This window comes from Panthera onca, chromosome B4, assembly GCF_046562875.1.
Source record: "Panthera onca isolate mPanOnc1 chromosome B4, mPanOnc1 haplotype 2, whole genome shotgun sequence".
Taxonomy (NCBI): domain Eukaryota; kingdom Metazoa; phylum Chordata; class Mammalia; order Carnivora; family Felidae; genus Panthera; species Panthera onca.
In genome coordinates this window covers 88,836,051-88,854,980 of record NC_138345.1, presented here as the reverse complement: position 1 = coordinate 88,854,980, position 18,930 = coordinate 88,836,051, and the positions used below count along the sequence as shown (strand labels likewise).

The window sequence follows — 18,930 nt, the reverse complement described above, 5'->3', positions numbered from 1 at the left end:
GCTCCAGGCTGTCCAGGCAGTAGGGCATCTCCTGTGAGGGTATATGACGAGGCAGCAGACCCTTCAGCCACCCACGCTGGGTGTGCACTCACCAAATGCAAACTGGAATTGCTGGTTTCCTGAAAGTTCCAGTCCAGTTGCATAAACCCAGGGCAGCCTATCTAGGAGGCACTAGGGTTTCCAGATCCATCTGTTTCCCCACTCTAGGTGCTGCCATAGCTGTGGATGAGTGCCAGAGATCACAGTGGGGTGCAGGGAGGCAGAGCAAGTAGCCGCCCAAGTGGTGGGACTGAAGGGCCCCTGAGAAGCGTTTTTGGCCAAAAGGGATCCCTTACTGGCCTTTCTTTCCTCAGTGCTTGGGATTCCTGCATTAGTCAATCTTTTTGATGGGACCTGGAATCCAGTTTGGAATAAAACTGTGACAAGGTCTGTCTGTTATTCTTTTTTTAAAAAAAAATGTTTATTTATTTTGAGAGAGAGAGCATAAGCAGGGGAGGGGCAGAGAGAGAGAGAGGGAGAGAGAGAGAATCCCAGGCAGGCTCCATGCTATCAGCGCAGAGTCTGACTTGGGGCTCGATCCCACTAAACATGAGATCATGACGTGAGCCAAGATCAAGAGTCAGATGCTTAACCAACTGAGCCACCCAGGGACCCCTGTATGTTATTCTTCAAAAAAAATTTTTTTTAATATTTATTTTTGGGAGACAGAGTGCAAGCAGGGAAGGGGCAGAAAGAGAGGGAGACACAGAATCCGAAGCAGGCTCCAGGCTCTGAGCTCCAAGCTGTCAGCACAGAGCCTGACTCAGGGCTGGAACCCATGAAGCTCAGGATCATGACGTGGGCCAAAGTCGAACGCTTAACCCACTGAACCATCCGGGTGCCCCTGCATGTTATTCTTTTTAATGATATATATTTTTTTAACGTTTATTTATTTTTGAGATGGAGAGAGACAGAGCATGAGTGGGGGCGGGTCAGAGAGAGAGGGAGACACAGATTCCGACATAGGCTCCAGGCTCTGAGCTGTCAGCACAGAGCCCGACGCGGGGCTCGAACTCACAGACCGCAAGATCATGACCTGAGCCGAAGTCAGAAGCTCAACCGACTGAGCCACCCAGGTGCCCCTGTATGTCATTCTTCACTGAGGCTCCTGTGGTTTTTTTCCACAGAACCACAACAGCGATAATAATAACAGGCACCTGGCTGGTTCAGTCGGTAGAACATGCCAGTCTTGATCTCGGGGTGTGGGTCCGAACCCCATGTTGGGTGTAGAGACTACTTAAAAATAAAATCTTTAAATAATGATAATTATAACAGGGAACACTGCTTCAGAGGTGCACGGGTGCAGTTCCAAGCACTTTACGGAAATAACTTATTTAATCCTCATCACAACCCTGTGAGTTTGGCACTATCACTGTCCTTCCCATTTTATAGTGAGAGTATCAAGATCTAGAGGGTGACAATTCTTTCCCAAGCATGTATAGCTACTAAGTAGCAAAGCTGGAATCAGAACCAGGGCAGTCCAGCTCCAGAGTCTAATACGTAACCACTATGCTGTTGACTATATATTTGTGGCAGTGGAACAGAATATGCAATAGTTTTCCACTTCCCTATTAACAAATTGTTTTTTACTTTAAGAAATTGTGTTACTTACTTTTTTAATGTTACTGTTATAGAATAGGGGGAAGCCGTGCCTGGGTGGCTCAGTCACTGAAGCACCTGACTCGTGCTCTCAGCTCAAGTCATGATCTCACGGTCTGTGAGATGGCGCCTGGCCTCGGGCTCTTCACTGACAGTGCTGAGCCTGCTTGGGATTCTCTCTCTCCCTCTTTCTTTTTTTTTTTTTATGTTAAATATAATTTATTGTCAAATTGGTTTCCATACGACACCCAGTGCTCATTCTCTCTCCCTCTTTCTCTCCGCTCCTCCCCCATTCAGATGACTTCTGGGCAGACCCATGCAGGTCCTTGCGGGAAGAGAAGCTGACAGCAGCCTTCCCTCTTCTCTCTCTCAAAATAAATAAATAAACATAAAAAAAAAAAAAAAAGAATGGGGGGAAATAACCCCTCCCCTCAGCGGTTCCTGTAAGATCAGGGAATCGTGATAGATGTCACTATTTAGCCCACAGTCTCCTCTGAAGAAAGCAAAAAAAGAGGCCAGAAAATCTCCCAGTCCCTTCCCACAAAGAATATTATGCCTTCTTTTGAGGGATCACCCATATGTGCATACAGTGGCTCAGAGGCAGATGGAAGACAGCTCCTCTCTCCTCTGCCCCCAAAGACTATGTGAGTGTAGCCAGGTCCGAACGCTGGACCACTTGGACCATTGCAGGCAGAGAGTAGGAGAAGAGCAGGTAATACCCAGGGTTCTTAATGCTCTTATTTCAAGAAGTAAAGGAAAACTGAAACTTTTGGCTAGTATCTGGCTTTTTGTGTCCCTTAATTTCTATCTAATTATAACTGAAAAAAAATAAAGTCTGGCTTTGTGTGGGAAGGCACCCCTAAATCTGGCGGATTCTGAAATACTTGGTTCCTGCATTAGTTACGGTTCTCCAGAGAAACAGAACCAACAGGGTACAAATACAGAAAGAGATACACTATGAGGACAAGGCTCATGTTGTTATGGAGGCAGAGAAGTCTCACGACCTGCCATCTGCAAGCTGGAGACCCATGGCAGCGGCGGTGAAGTTCTACTCCAAACCCAAAGGCCTGAGAACCAGGAGCACCAATGTCTGAGGACAGGAGAAGATGGTTGTCCCAGTTCAGACAGGAAGAGGAAACTTACCCTTCCAGCCAGGATAGATCTGGGGTGCAAGCCTTTGCTTGTGAGAGCAGATGTGGACAGACCCTTGGCTTGGTGGCAGCTGGTTGGTGACTGCAGGACAAGAGCCCTGTAGAGAAGACACGTACTCAGTATCAGGGAAGGCTGCTGTCAGCTTCTCCTCCAGCAAGGACTTACGTGGGCCTGCCCAGAAGCCATCTGTTGAAGAGTAATCAAATTAAATGAGATAATGAACATGAAACTCTTCGTAAAGTTGTCACTGTTACTATCAACATCAAATAAGGCTTAGAATATACAGATTCACAACAACATAAAGGGGAGGTTCAGGGATATATATATATATATATATATATACACACACACACATATACATGTATATGGTATATATATATATACACATATATGTAAATACAATTGGAAATTAGATTTAGACAGGCTTAAAATTTTGTTCTTTCATTCTCATTAAAGGTTTTTCTTTTAATGTGGGCTTAGGGGTGCCTGGGTAGCTTAGTCGGTTGAGCGTCCAACTCTTGATTTCTGCTAGGATCATGATCCCAGAGTTGTGGGATCAACCCTGCACTGGGCTCTGTGCTGAGTGTGGAGTCTACTTAAGATTTTCTCTCTCTCTCTGCCCCTCTTCACACTTGCAGTCTCTCTAAAATTAAAAAAAATTTTTTTTTAAAGAAATAGGAAAATTGGGGCGCCTGGGTGGCTCAGTCAGTTGAGCCTCGGGCTTCGGCTCAGGTCATGATCTCCCCGTTCCCGAGTTCAAGCCCCACGTCGGGTTCTGTGCTGACAGCTTGGAGCCTGGAGCCTGTTTCGGATTCTGTGCCTCCCTCTCTCTCTGCCCCTCCCCTGCTCGTGCTCTGTCTCTGTCTCTCAAAAATAAATAAACATTACAAAAATCAAAAAAAAAAAAAAAAAAAAAAGAAATAGGAAAATAAAATGTGGGCTTAGTGGGGCACCTGGTAGGCTCAGTTGGGGTAGCAAGCAACTCTTGATCTGAAGGTTGTGGGTTCCAGCCCCACATTGCATGTAGAGATTACTTAAAAGTAAAATCTTTAAAGTAATTAATTAAATAAAATGTGGTCTTAGTATTACACTGCACACTTAAGAAACTTGTATTATAGACAGGGAAGTGTAGTCTGGTACCAGAGGATTTGATGACAATTTATCTTAGCTATTGAAGGGGAGCGGGAAAAGAATCTTCTCCTTCCATTCCCTTTAGGTTCTTGGCTGGAGTTCTGTACCAAAAGATTAACAAGAGAAAAGCCTACAAATTTATACAAGTTTTCTGTGACATGGAAGCCTTCAGAAGGAAAATAAGACCTGGGCATTTTTATGATAGGTTTGATGAAGAGTGGAAAGTCATGGGAAAGTGTGATAGATAAAGTGTAATAAACTGGGAGACACTTAGCAAGGCCTGTTCCTTCAGATTCCTCTCCGAGATCTTTGGGGATAAGGATCCTCCTGGTATGGGGAGGGCATCTCTCATATGAAAATCTAAAGACCTGCTTCAGGGGGAAGATCAGAGAATCCTTCCAACACCCTGCCATTTCTCAACTTCCCTCAGCTTAAAATATTTAGTATGCCAAGGTGCCATATTTTGGGGTAGCACGTCCTGAACTCCATCACTGTTGGTTACATGTACAATCCCTGACAGTCCAAGTTCACCTGTAAACTTGGAGCTGAAGACTGGGGAATAGTAAAGCGCATTTTTCTTCTTTCATTTGCAAAATTACCAAATTTATCCATCATCTTAGTGTTGAATATATTACAGAGGGAGTAAAAAAAAGGAAGACCTTTTTTTTCTTTTATTTTCTTAATGTTTATTTTATTTTTGAGACAGAAACATGAGCAGGGAAGGGCAGAGAGAGAGAGAGAGAGAGAGAGACAGAATCTGAAGCAGGCTCCAGGTTCCAAACTGTCAGCACAAAGCCTGACATGGGGCTTGAACCGTGAGATCACGACCTGAGCTGAAGTCATGCTTAACCGACTGAGCTACCCAGGTGCCCTGAAAAGGAAGACCTTTTAAAGAGGAGGGAGAAGAGGAATAAAAAAAGGAGGAGGTGGGGTCATATGAAGGGTGCTTTAGAATTCTTTTCAACAGTCCAAAACGGAAATGAAGCATAAAAGCCTGAAGAACCTTTTTATTCAAGGAAACGCCTGTCACATCCTGCTCAAATCCATCAATGATTGGATTAAAGATGATGTCTGTTACAGTCTGAAAAAAATTCATTCATCCATTTGTTTATTCTGGAGATATTTATGGAGATTTTAGTATGATTCAGGAGCTATAATAAATGCTGGGGCATATGTAGGTGAATAAAACAGATACAGTCCCCAAGGAGCTTACAATCTAGTGCAGAGATAGACAAATATATGATCAAAGAAGCAAATACATCATTCCTAACTCATATAAGCTCCACAGGGTTCTGCAATGGAGAATTAGGAAACTTTAGGTAGGCTGTTTGTGGAAAGACTTTTCGAGGAAAGGACATTTAAGCTCAGACCAGAAGCATGGGTGATAAGCTGGTGGCAGTTGGGTGGAGGGGGCGTCCCAGGGAGAGGGAATGATGTAAAACAAAGCTAGGGGGTTGAGAGACACTCGGGGAAATACATGAAGGTTAAAATTGACGGAGACCTTGTCTTTGGCATTAATCAAGAAGCAGGGCTCTATGAACGCTAAAGTGCTGGCAAAAAGAAATGTTTTCCTACTCCTGGGAAATTTAGCTAACTCATTAGCAAATTCAAGTGACCCATTAGCAAAGAAAATGGATTTCTGGAGAGAGCGGAAACTGCTACAACCATCCTGCCAAATAAGTTGACGTTATCCCCGTAGAGACCAATACCCTCAATACCTTAAGACCCAGCAATGCTACCCTAGAGCAGCAGCCTTCGGAATTTTTGCTTTTGTGCCCACTATGGTAATTTCGTAAAACTCTCTACCCCTCCGAACATTTTTGGATTAATATCTACAATGTTTTGTCCTATATGTAAACAGTTCAAAAGGTAAATTCCATCATAGTTTAAGTTTTGGCATATTAAAATTAAACTATCATTTCCATATTTTAAAATCTAGCCAATGGATTAAATCTCTATGTTGCACAGTTAAAACTAATATAGCATTGTTTGTCAACTATACTCCAATAGAAAATAAATAAAATGTGTTCAATGAAATCTAACTATCAGTGATTTGGTACTCACCTTTCTTTATTAAAAAAATGTTTTTTAACGTTTATTCATTTTTGAGAGACAGAGACAGAGCACGAGTGGGAGAGGGGCAGAGAAAGAGGGAGACACAGACTCTGAAGTGGACTCCAGGCTCTGAGCTGTCAGCACAGAGCCTGATGCGGGGCTCAAACTCATGACGCGAGATCATGACCTGAGCCAAAGTCAGATGCTTACGCAACTGAACCACCCAGGCTCCCCTGGTATTCACCTTTATTAAAAGTGTCCTTGGATGAACTCTTTTTAACAGACAAGAATTTTATATTATTCTTTTATCTCTTTGAATCCATGTTCCCATTCTACTTTCCCCACAGAATTTTATCTTAACAGAATATATTTTATCCTTAAAGATGTTTTCTTGTCATAAATATTCTCTTGTCATAAATCCATGTGATAAAAAATATATAAAATAAGTTTTAATTTATTAAAATTTATTTTCTTTCTTTTGAGCACAGGACTCTTAAGTGCTAAAAAAATTTTCTTGAATTATTATTAAAATTATTAATACTACACAATAAATCCAACAATAAATTACAAATCCTGCCAAGTAATTATTAAACATAAAGGTAAAATTTTATTGGAGAAGTATCTTTTTTTTTTTTTTTTTTTTTAAGTAATCTCTACACCCAACGTGGGGCTAGAATTCACAACCCCGAGATCAAGATTTGCCCTCTCTCTCAACTGAACCAGCCAGGCACCCCCGGAGAAGCACCTTTTAGGGAAATGAATGGAGCTTTAATTTCTCAATTAGTTCCTACTTCTTTGGATGATGTTTACTTATTTCTAAAATAAGACAGGAGTTAGCATGGAACCTCTTTCCATTTTTCTTTTGTTTATGATAAATGGAAAGTCTGAGAACCTTTTTCACGTAAATAGGTGTAGAGGAAGGAAATGGGTTTTTCTTTGTATTCTTTACAAATTGCATGACAATTTTGTGATCAGCGGGACATTTGATAATTTAACAGCTGCTCACCAGTCATTTGAATCATCTGCTTCCTCAGCCCGTGGCACCTGTGCTCCAGTGCCCCCCTTTTCGGCCCCAATGCACTAGGGGCGCTTCAATGCACCAGATCCTGGAGGAGGGCAGGGCACCTCTGGCTGGAGAAAGGAAGCCAGCCCTGCTGACACTACCGAGTCCCATTTCGGAGTTCTCATTTCCAGAAATGGAAGATAATAAGCGTGTGCTATTTTAAGCCATTGAATCTTCGGTAATTTTTTTATACCGGTCGCAGAAAACGAACACAAGATTAATACACATAGGCTTAAATCGTTCATTTTAACTGCAGTGTGCAATGTCACTTTGCAGCGTGTGCTCTCTGAGCATTGCTTCTCAAACTTACACCTGAGATTTGGTCATGATTCTGTACACACCCGTGGTTTGCAGTTTCCTTAGTTTTCCGTTGAATGACTCTACCACACATATTTTATCTCACTATTTATCTGTCGATGAGCCTTTACGTTGTTTCCAATTTTTTGCTGTAGTAATGTTGTGAATATCTTTGAATTTGTTTCCCCATGCACATGCGCAAGAGGTTCTCATAGGGTGGTGGGTCGATAACCCACGGGGATAACAAGCCTAACATGCAGCCCGTTTTCAACTTAAGGGCGGCAGAATTGCAGGGTGTATGCACCGTTCACGTTATCACTTGTGCTAAATTGCTCTCCGATGTGGCCACACTGATTTAAAACCCTCCAACCGTGCATGAAGGTGCCCATGTTCCTACACACTCACATGTGACTTTACATTTTTTGCCAGTATGATGAGTCTAAAATGCCATCTCCTTTTTATTTCAGTTTGCATCTCCCTGATTGCTAGCAAGGAGGACCATGTTTACATGTGTTTACTGGCGTCTGTCTCTCCTCTTCCTTGAATTGTCTGGATAATGAGAAACAACATAGCAGACAGATTTACTTGCACAGCACATGCCACATATGAAAACATAACTATATCCCGACAGGCCTTGATGGTTATTTAAGGAGGATTTATTTAAGTAACTTCAAATGAAATGTACATGAGGAATTAATGAACATACTACATTTAATAAAACGAGTAAGCATATTTTGTCTTTTTACACTAAGAAGAATTAAAAGCTACTCAAGTTCTGGCAAACTTGAACACTGCTCTTTTCACAAAAATTTCCTGCATTTATATTTCTGATCGTGCAAACTTCAATAACACAAACCCATTTTTCATTAAATGCTGAACACATTCCGGACTCTTTTTTTTTTTTTTTATTTTTGGCTTCGGCTGTTTTATTTAAGGGCTTGGACCGACAGCTATCCTCCGCCCAGCCTCTTCCTCCTCTACAAAAGCAGCTAAACATGAAAAGGGGCTGTTCTGCCAGGACCTGGCCAAGGGGCCCGTGGGACTGTGGCTTTGAATCTCTCAGGCCACAGGCCTTGGAAGGCAGGGAGGGAGGAAGGGCGGTCCAGTTCAAACGGGCAAAGTGTCAGTTAGGTGGGTGAGGAGGCTGGAGAGTCCCTAGGCAGCCTCTGCTGGGCTTGTCCTTGACCAGAACGTAGTCGAGAGACACAGGCCCCGAGGAGGAGTAAGCGAGTTAAAGGCTTTCAGAGCCAAGGGAAGCACTTCAGGCCCCCAGGGGACCCAACAACCCCCACTCAACTCCAGTCCGTGCCCACAAGCACACTGTTACTGCCACACTTGCAGCCGCACATGCTCACCCCCACACCCACTCCATATACCTGTGAAGGCCCTGGATACACAGCCTCCTGGACGCTGGAACATCTATGGATCGGGCCGCAGTGGGGCAGGTGCACGGCAGGCAGGACAGCCAAGTGGGTGGGCCTTCTGCTTCGCTAGTGATTGGCTGTCTCGCAGGCATCTATCCAATCACTGTACGCGCCCACTGGTTCTGACGAATGCGAGACGGGCATCTGAATTCTCCGGGCACTAGGTGTTAAGAGATGACTTCTGTCTTGCGGGCATGGTCCATTTTCACGTCCCAAGACTTCTCATGGTTGCAGAAGGGCCAGGTGAATGCTTGTCATCTTCTTGGGAGGTGGCTTCCGTTTTGATTTTCTGCGCCTTGTGTCTGTAGGAGGACAAACACTTGCCTCCCCTCATTGCCACGTTCACCTGGGAGACAGTCTTTTATTTATTTTTAGTTTTACTTATTTATTTTGAGTGGGGGGGGGGGGGGAGTGGGTAGGAGGAGAGAGAGAGGGAGAGAGAGAGAATTCCAAGCAGGCTCCACACTGTCAAGCCCAGCGTCCGATTTAGGGGCTCCAACTCACAAATCGTGAGACCAGAAGCCCAGGGGAAACCAAGAGCCAGAAGCTTAACAGAGCCACCCAGGCGTCCCACATTCTGGATTCTAACCAGTTCAGGTGGAAAGAATGAAAACTAACACTGAGAATATCATCTCGATTCCTAGGTTGTAAAGGAAAGGGGCCCGACAGAGTATCATGCCTTGGCAGTGTGGCCAGATGTTCTGGTGGGTGGCCCCAAAGCAGTGGTGTGGGAGACAGTGGCTCACTGCAAAGACTTGTCTGCCCAAATGCCAATAGCCGCCTTGCCCCAACCCGGACTTTCCTCTGGCTGCTCAGTAGGGAAATGCCGGAAACAAGTTACGAAAAAACCATGATGCCATTTATAGTTTCACACCCCCCTCTTCTGGACAAAACCTGAACTTGCACCTGTGAAAGCCATCAGCTTTCCACTGCATATTATAACTAAAAATTTCCTTTTCCGCATTTCTACTTTGTAACCAAGGTTTACCAAATATATAATATGTATATGTTATATACATAAAGATTCAAACTGAGTATCTTTTATCTATCTGGCATCTAATGTATGTGTCACAGGTGGATATACATAGGTAGGTGATAGCTTGCTTTGTCTTCCTTCCTTTAAAATTTTTTTTTGTTTATTCATTTTTGAGAGAGAGAGAGAGAGAGAGAGAGAGAGAAAAGGAGAAGAGAGAGAGACACACACACAGAATCTGAAGCAGGCTCCAGGCTCTGAGCCGTCAGCACAGAGCCTGATTGGGGCTCAAACCCATGAACCGCGAGATCATGACCTGAGCGGAAGTCAGACGCTCAACCGAGACACCCAGGCGCCCCCTTCCTTTTCTCTCAAGTCTTTGTTGATATGGAAATCCCTTCGATAAAGTATTTTAAAATGTTATCAATTGATAATTTGCCCTTGACTTGACGTCTTTCCTTATACTCTGTTGTGTACATTTTGATCCTGATATTCATCTATTTGTTGTCCCCGCCCCCCCCAACTGCCCTCCAAGAAAGTGAAGTTGATTCAGCAGAAATCACAAACTTTATTACACCTGCCCATATTTCTTTGCTTTCCATTTCTCCCTCCCCTCCCACTTACCCATCCTCCTTTCTTCCCTCATTTTTTTTTTTTTTTTTATCATTTGTAACTGTTTGAATGCATTTTACTATAACATAAGAAATATTGGGGAACCAAATATGGGGAAGATGATAGTCATACATAAATATTCAGAGGGTTTCTCTATTACTATGGTTACTCATAAATTGAGCCAAGGTTTTGTTGGATTTACTCTTTTTTGTTTTTTGTTTGTTTATATGGATGTGGTGTAAAATTCATGCAGTACCAAAGTGTATATAGTGGAAGTCTCTTTCATTCAACAACTTCCCTCCTGGGAGCAATCTCTAAAGTCAGTTCCTTAACACATGTATTTTGAAAGCATATTTTTTTAAAAAAAGCATATTTTAAAAGCATGTATTTTAAATGCATATGGCTAACAAAATGCAGTAGATTTTCAGGTGGTGAGATATGTTCCTCATTTCACAAAAAGAAAAAAAAAAGCATATGCTCTCAAATACCCTCCTGGCATTTCCTCCTAATCTTTTTTGCACATACTGTACTTTTGAGTAGTTTTCCAAGTGGGTAGGTCCTCAACATCAGCATCTCCTGGGAACCTGTTAGAAATGCAAATGATCAATCCTGCTCCAGATTTACTGAATCCGAAGCTCTGGGAGTGGGCCCAACAGTCTCTGGTTTCACAAGCTTTTCAGGAGATTCTGAGGTTTGCTGGAGTTTGAGGACCCTGAGAAGTAAACAGAATCTCAAAGGCAGGGTGGTTTAAAAATCTCCCCAGGTCTTCTTAGTGGGCAGATAGCATTAAGAACCTGGGCTGGCCTAACTGATAGACAACCCCAACCCCACCCCACCTCAAACCTTTCTCATTCTCTGCCTTTTCATGCTGGATGCCCACCCTTTGCTCCCATTTTACAGATAAGAAAACTAGATTCAAAGAGATTGAGTTACTTATTCCAGAAAAGTAAAGGGGTATTGGCAGAGCTAGGTCTCAAAGCCAATATCCTTGGAATTCTTTGTCAGTGCACTTTCTGTTTTTCCACGCTGCCACTCCCAACTACTACCCTTTATTTCTTTTGCCCATTTTCTGTTAATTGTTTTGTTTTTTTAATCACAGTTGTTCATATGTTCTGAATTCTGATATTTTGTGTTATATTCACTACCTATATCTTCTATTGGTTGATGATCTGTTTTTTCTTTATCTACTTACTTGTTTATTGTTACTATATTTAAAAAAATTCCCATATAATTGGGGTGCCTGGGTGGCTCTGTCGGTTGAGCATCCAACTTTGGCTCAGATCATGATCTCGTGGTTTGTGGGTTCGAGCCCTGTGTCAGGCTCTGTGCTGACAGAACTGGGAGGCTGCTTTGAATTCTGTGTCTCCCTCTCTCTCTGTTCCTCCCTCTCTTGTGCTCTGTCTCTGTCTCTCTCTCTCAAAAATAAAAAAAAAAAAAATATTAGTTATGATTTGAATTATTAAGAAATTTACATTCCAGGGGCACCTGGGCGGCTCAGTTGGTTAAGCATCCTACTTTCGCTCAGGTCATGATCTTGTGGTTCGTGAGTTCGAGCCCCATGTCAGGCTCTGTGCTGACAGCTCAGAGCTTGGAGTCTGCTTCAGATTCTCTGTCTGTCTGTCTGTCTCTCTCTCTCTGCTCCTTCCCTGCTTACACTCTATCTCAAAAATAAATAAACATTGAAAAAAATTAAAAAAGAAATATTAAAATTCTAGTATAGTTAACATACAGTGTTATGTTGATCCCTTTCCCCTTTCCTTATGATACCTTTTGTTACTGTAAAGTTTATCGGTTTTCCTTGTAGCTTCTGCTCATTGTACCTTTAAAAGAAAGTCCTTTCCTATCTCAAAGTTATAAAGTTATTTTTCCTATAAATATGTTTAAAGAGTTTGTAATTTTGCTTTTCATACCTTTTTTTTTTTTTTTTTTTTTTTTTTTAAGTAAGCATCACACCCAGCGTGGAGCCCAGTGAGGGGCTTAAACTCATGACCCTGAGATCAAGGCCTGATCTGAGATCAAGAGTCAGATGCTTACCCAAATGAGCCAGCCAGGTGCCCCTCATACGTTTTTTAAATAGATTTTATTTTTAAGTAAGCTCTTCACCCAACATGGGGCTTGAACTTACAACCCTGAGATCAGGAGTTGCGTGTTCTATCAAATGGGCCAGCCAGGTGCCCATTTTTCATACTTTTATATTTAATCCACCTGGAATTTATTTTTGTGTGTGCTGTGAGGCATGGCTTTAGTTCATGTTTTCCCACATGGATAGTCAGCCCAGAACTACTTACTGAAAAGTACATATTTCTGATGATCTGCAATGTTCCTGTGTCACATAACTTTCCATATATCTTTTACTTCTTTCATTTTTTTTAACGTTTTTATTTATTTTTGAGACAGAGAGAGACAGAGCATGAACGGGGGAGGGTCAGAGAGAGGGAGACACAGAATCTGAAACAGGCTACAGGCTCCGAGCTGTCAGCACCGAGCCCGACGTGGGGCTTGAACTCACGGACCGTGAGATCATGACCTGAGCCGAAGTCGGCTGCTTAACCGACTGAGCCACCCAGGCGCCCCATTTTACTTCTTTAAACAATTTTTTTTTAATGCTTACTTTTGAGAGAGAGAGAGAGAGCTAGAGCATGAGCTGGGGAGGGGCAGAGAGAGAGGGAGGCACAGAATCTGAAGCAGGCTCCAGGTTCTGAGCTGTCAGCACAGAGCCCAACACAGGGATCAAACCCACAGACTTCGAGATCATGACCTGAGCAGAAGTCAGACGCTTAAACGACTGAGCCACCCAGATGCCCCCATACTTTTTCCTTCTTATTCATGTCTTCTTGGCTACTCCTGACCCTTTGTTATTTTAAAGAATGTCCTTCAATTTGGTCCTTTCTATGTTTCTTCAGGAATACTTTCAGGGTGGGCATTTTTACCAGTAATATCACAGAAATGATATGTCCTTCATAATGCATCCTGTCAAGAGGCATATGATACTTACTTATCTCTTTATCCCATAATATAAATTCTATCATTTGGCTAAGTTGGTGTCTATCAGGTTTGTCTCCGTAGGTTTCCTTTTTTTTTTTTTTTTAAGTTTATTTATTTATTTTTTTTGTGGGGGGGAGGCAGGGGGAGGGGGAGGGACAGAGAGAGAAGGAGAGAGAGAGTCCCAAGCAGGCTCTGCACTGACAGTGTGGGGCTAGAACTCACGAACGGTGAGATTATGACCCAAGCTGAAATCAAGAGTCAGATACTTACCTGACTGAGCCATTCAGGTGTCCCAGTTTTTTCCCTGTAAAACTTACTATTCTTTCCTCTGTAATTAATAACTATTTTGTGAGGAGATATTTTGAGACTATGCAAATCTCTTTCTTATCAAACTTTCACCCACTAGTTTTAGAACCACTGGTCTAACCTATCAGGGGAGAGCAGTTATTGTTTGCTTCCTAGAAATGCGTATGCCAGACAGGAAGAAGGGGCACTGTCCCTGGATGTGGAATGTGCTAGTCAGGTGGGTTAGGTTATGCCGCACGACAAACAACCCTCATATCTCAGTGGCTTACCATAACAAGTTTATCCATGTCGTTCTCCATGTTCATAGTGGGTTGTTACGGGGTCTGTTTACTCAGGACACAGGCTGATTGAGGTTCCTCTTGACCTAGGCTTTCATAACTGATGAGGTACAAAGAGGGAATGAGGTTAATTATGCATCGTCACTTAAAGTTCCTGCCTGGAAGTGAAACATCACCCCTACTATCCTCCATCAGCCAAAGTAAACCACCTGGACATACCTATCCTTTTTTTTTTTTTTTTTTTAAGATTTTATTTTTAGGTAATCTCTACACCCAACATGGGGCTCAAACTTACAACCCAGAGATTAAGAGTTATGTGCTCTACTGACTGAGTTTGCAGTGCCCACACATGGCTATATCTATCTTTTTTTTTTGATGTTTATTTATTTACTTAGAGAGAGAGAGTGAGAGAGGAAGAGGGGAAGAGAGAGAAAGAGAAAGAGAATCTGAAGCAGGCTCTGGGCTATCATCTCAGAGCCTGATGCAGGGCTCGAACCCATGAACTCTGAGATCATGACCTGAGCCGAAACCAAGAGTCGGATATTTAACCGACTGAGTCACCCACATGTCCCTCGGTTCACCCACGTGTCCCTCAAAATGAGTATCTTCGTTCAATATTTGTTTTAAATTGTCAAAATGCAAAAGAACCCACAATGAACAAAAATATCAAAAGTTTGAATACAGACAAGATGGATAGTATAACCTAGCAAAAGCTCACCAAAGAACTGAAGAATTATTTTATTATTTATTTATTTTAATGTTTATTTATTTTTAAGAAAGAGGCAGAGCATGAGCAGGGGAGGGGCAGAGAGAGAGACACACACATACAGAATCCAAAGCAGGCTCCAGGCTCTGAGCTGTCAGCACAGAGCCTGACATGGGGTTTGAACTCACAAACTATGAGATCATGACCTGAGCTGAAGTCAAATGCTTAACTGACTGAGCCACCCAGATGCCCCAAGAATTATTTTTTTTTTTTAAAGAAAGGTTTTGATGCAACTAAAATAAATCCCAGCTGGAGTTTAGCAACAGGTAAGGAATAGAAAATCGGAAGGACATAATGAATAAAAGGTCAACATCAATTAGAAAACTGATTTTGACTTACTGACCCATTATCACATTTTTTGCTTTGTTTTTAGTGAGTTTTAAAAGGCTTTAATTAAAACGAGTATCTCAAACAATAGACTAGAAAAGAAGAACAAATCAAAAAGAAAAAACACCAACTTTAGAAACTGAGGTCTGACTGCATTAAGGAGGCCCCTTCTGGCCTGGCAGGAGATTCCTCTGTGGTTTTCAAAAACAAGGCTTCACTGTAGGTATATCCAGGAAGGTAAGTTGCAAGGATTGCTTCCATTTTCATTTCAGAAAGGTAAATAAGATAATATATTTAAAACAATTCAAATACATTTTAATTTTTTTTTTCAACGTTTTTTATTTATTTTTGGGACAGAGAGAGACAGAGCATGAACGGGGGAGGGGCAGAGAGAGAGGGAGACACAGAATCGGAAACAGGCTCCAGGCTCCGAGCCATCGGCCCAGAGCCTGACGCGGGGCTCGAACTCACGGACCGCGAGATCGTGACCTGGCTGAAGTCGGAGGCTTAACCGACTGCGCCACCCAGGCGCCCCTAATTCAAATACATTTTAAGCAAGACAGGCTGTAGAAACCATGCTTGAACCTAAGATAAATTTAAACAAGTTGATTTAGCCATCCAGATATTCTAAGTGCAGCTTGTTTGTCTAACTTCTTTCAGTAAACAGTCTGAGAATCTATCATTTGCATTCGGATTGATAAAACAAAACATAATCCCTGTTATTATTTGAAAGAGGCAAGTGTGAACTCTAGAAAGCAAATAAAAGACAAATGCAGCAGCATCTGAAAATATTTCCAAGTGCTTAATTTGTAATTTTATTTATTTATTTCCTTTAGCATTACCGGCTTTGCAAAATTTGAAGGTCGGCAGTGAGATTAATTCACAGAATCTGCGGTCCACTGATTAGCAACACAGTAGGTATTCAACAGTTATTGTTGAGTGTGTTAGTTTTGCCACCATCAGTCCCACATCAGAAAGTAAAACATGCTATATTCACTTGCACTATTTACTCCTTTTGGCAAAAGTTATTTTAACTGTAAAAGAGGGCACGTAAGAACCATTGCAATAGAATGATTTCAATAGAAGTACATCCTGACAGGTGAACAGCCCAGAGTGTAACTTCCTCTGTGACACTGCTGTGGTGGCCGCCTCACGTCCAGTACAAATGTAGGACCCCTAGGGACTGAGATTGCAAGTTGAAAAAAATAAAAAAAGAACAGGGGCACCTGGGTGGCTCAGTTGGTTAAATGTCCAACTTTGGCTCAGGTCATGATCTCACGGTTCGTGGGTTTCGAGCCCAGGGTCAGGCTTTTTGCTCACAGCTCAGTCTGGAGCCTGCTTTGGATTCTGTGTCTCCCTCTCTCTCTATGCCCCTCCCCCACCTCTCAAAAATAAATAAACATTAAAAAAAAAAAGAACATAGTTTTGGGGCACCTGGGTGGCTCAGTTGGTTAAGCATCCAACTTTGGCTCAGGTCATGATCTTGTGGTTGGTGAGTTCGAGCTCCGCATTGGGCTCTTTGCTGTCAGTGTGAAGCCTGCTTCGGATCCTGTCTCCCCCTCTCTCTGTCCCTCCCCTGCTTTGTCTCTCTCAACAATAAATAAACATAAACAAGAAATTATTATTATTTTTATTGAGGTATAATTGACATATAACGTTACGTCACACTTAGGTGTACAACATAATGATTCAGTATTTGTATATATTAGTAAATGATCACCACAATAAGTCAACATCCATCCCCATACATAGTTGCAAAAATTTTTTCTTATAAGGTCTATATTAGAAATTATTGATACCATAAATAAACTTCATACTTCATAAGTTCTATTTGCCAGATATAGCTTTCATTTATTTTATAGATCAAATAATGTATCTTATATGTAAGGTTTTCTACATTATGTTTTCCGAAATTTGGAATTAATTTCAGTAACATCATATTATCTCTGAAGCAGATACTTGCTACCTGAAAAAAAGATTATTTTATTACAAAATGTGCCTGAGCCAAATATAAATTTGAAGAGCCATAAAAGTATAGAACTTGGTAATTAATTGAAAGGCTAGGGAGAAATAAATAGGAATTTGCAGATTCTAGCTTGACAAACAGCATGGTTAGTGACGCCATTTACTGAGATTAAGGTTTGAGAGGAAGTAGGGGTGTGTGTGTGTGTGTGTGTGTGTGTGTGTGTTTTGGAAGAGGAAGACAACTAATTGTGTAGTTTAAGATGTTTGAAAGACATCTAAATGGAAACAAAAAAGTCACTTTAGGACCAGTGACACTTGGAAGACACTATGGCAATAGGCCAGACAACTTGCATCAAGTGGGAGTGCAATTCCTTCTGGGAACTACCCTCTCAATGAGCCAGCTTTCAGTGATCCCCTCTGGGATGAATCCCCTGGGGGATGCATTCACTTGATGGATGGAGATAACTGAAACCCTTTGCCTGCGCTGATGGGTGGTTCCATAGACCTAGTGGCAGTTAACCTGAGTAGCTTATAACCATCCCAGGAACCTGTCTTCTCCTCAAGCAATGCATCAGGAAAGTCTTGGTTCCAGCTGATCCTAGAGGAGAAAAAATTCTGCCCCAAAGTCCCTATGCTGGTACTAAAAGATGCCATGAAATCTATTTATCCTTTAAATTCCACTCTAGACAAGTTCGGATGCTTTATCCATGGACAGACAGGTCTTTCTCTGAATTCCCATAGTTCTTTGTAAATATGTCTACTGGAATTCTTAGCACGAATGCTCTGTAATATTTGTGTAATTCTCTCTTCCAGCAGGCTGTGAGCTCTTGAGGACGGGACACAGTTTTTGTTGCTGTTGTCGTTTGTTTTTTAACTCCTTACATATAGGTACATTCCTGGTACATATGGTATGTTGCAAAATATTTAATGTATGAATGCATTCAGCTGACTGGCTCCTTCTCGAGGTGTAAAATTCTGTATAAGTGACAGAAAAGCAACCTGAAATAGTGGAGTTCCCTTCCAGCATTGGCCTCAAAGCCTGTATTTCTGGTTTAGTGAAACTTTGAATTCAGACCTTGATGCGTTCTGGAGCTTCAAGCTTTATGGACTCCAGTTTTGTCATGCAAATCACCAGAACTATGTAGGCAGATTTCCAACTAAGCCTAGAGTCAACTGACAGCTTGGAGTTGCCCGTTAGAAAGTAACTCACAAACTCCGTAGAGTAAGGAAGGATGTTGGAAGACACTGGAACATTTCTTTTGATATGATTCACTTGTCTGTTGCCAAGGTCTTGACATTCCAAAGGCTTTGCTGGCAACAAATGGATCAATGAATGCAGAAAGCATTCTTTGGAAGGTTGACAAGCAGCACCAAGTACCACATAAAGAGGAAGATGGTACCATCTTGTGGTAAAACACAGTACACAGGGGGATGAGTTTCCTTAGAATTGAATAGGGTTGTGGCAGGCACCACGATTCTCCAACGTGATGTGAAGATGAGGTCCTTCACGAGCAGGCTGCCAGACCTGGTGATATGGACACCCCTGTGGGAACTCCAGGTCTAACAAAGTGTGGGGGAAATTTAGACTTGTTGACTATCTAGGGCCATTCATATAATGAGGAGACAAAAATCTCCTGGAAGGGAACAATGACGTAAATCCCCTCATTTCACGGGAGGTAAGCCATACGATTCCTGAGAGAATAAAAAGCGAGGTGTAGCAACAGACTGACCTCAAGATTGCTTGTATCCATTCAGGAGCCCAAGGACCTGAAGATGTAAGACTACTCACGCAGGCCTTACAGAGCCACTGCTCTCAGGCTATCAGCCAGGCTTCACGTGCAGCGCTCCCCTCTGGGTGGGCTAGTTTTACTCTGTACTTCAAGGACAACTTCTGTCCAGTTTAGGCACTAATTTTCTGGCTCTGTTTCCAGTATATGTTTTGTATGAATTATGACCAA

At 42.2% G+C, this 18,930-nt stretch overlaps 1 pseudogene; it reads right to left on the bottom strand.

Moving 5' to 3' along the window:
• Positions 1-8,826: 8,826 nt before the first annotated feature.
• On the bottom strand, positions 8,827-13,613 carry LOC132695317 (transcription elongation factor 1 homolog pseudogene; annotated as a pseudogene).
• Positions 13,614-18,930: the final 5,317 nt, after the last annotated feature.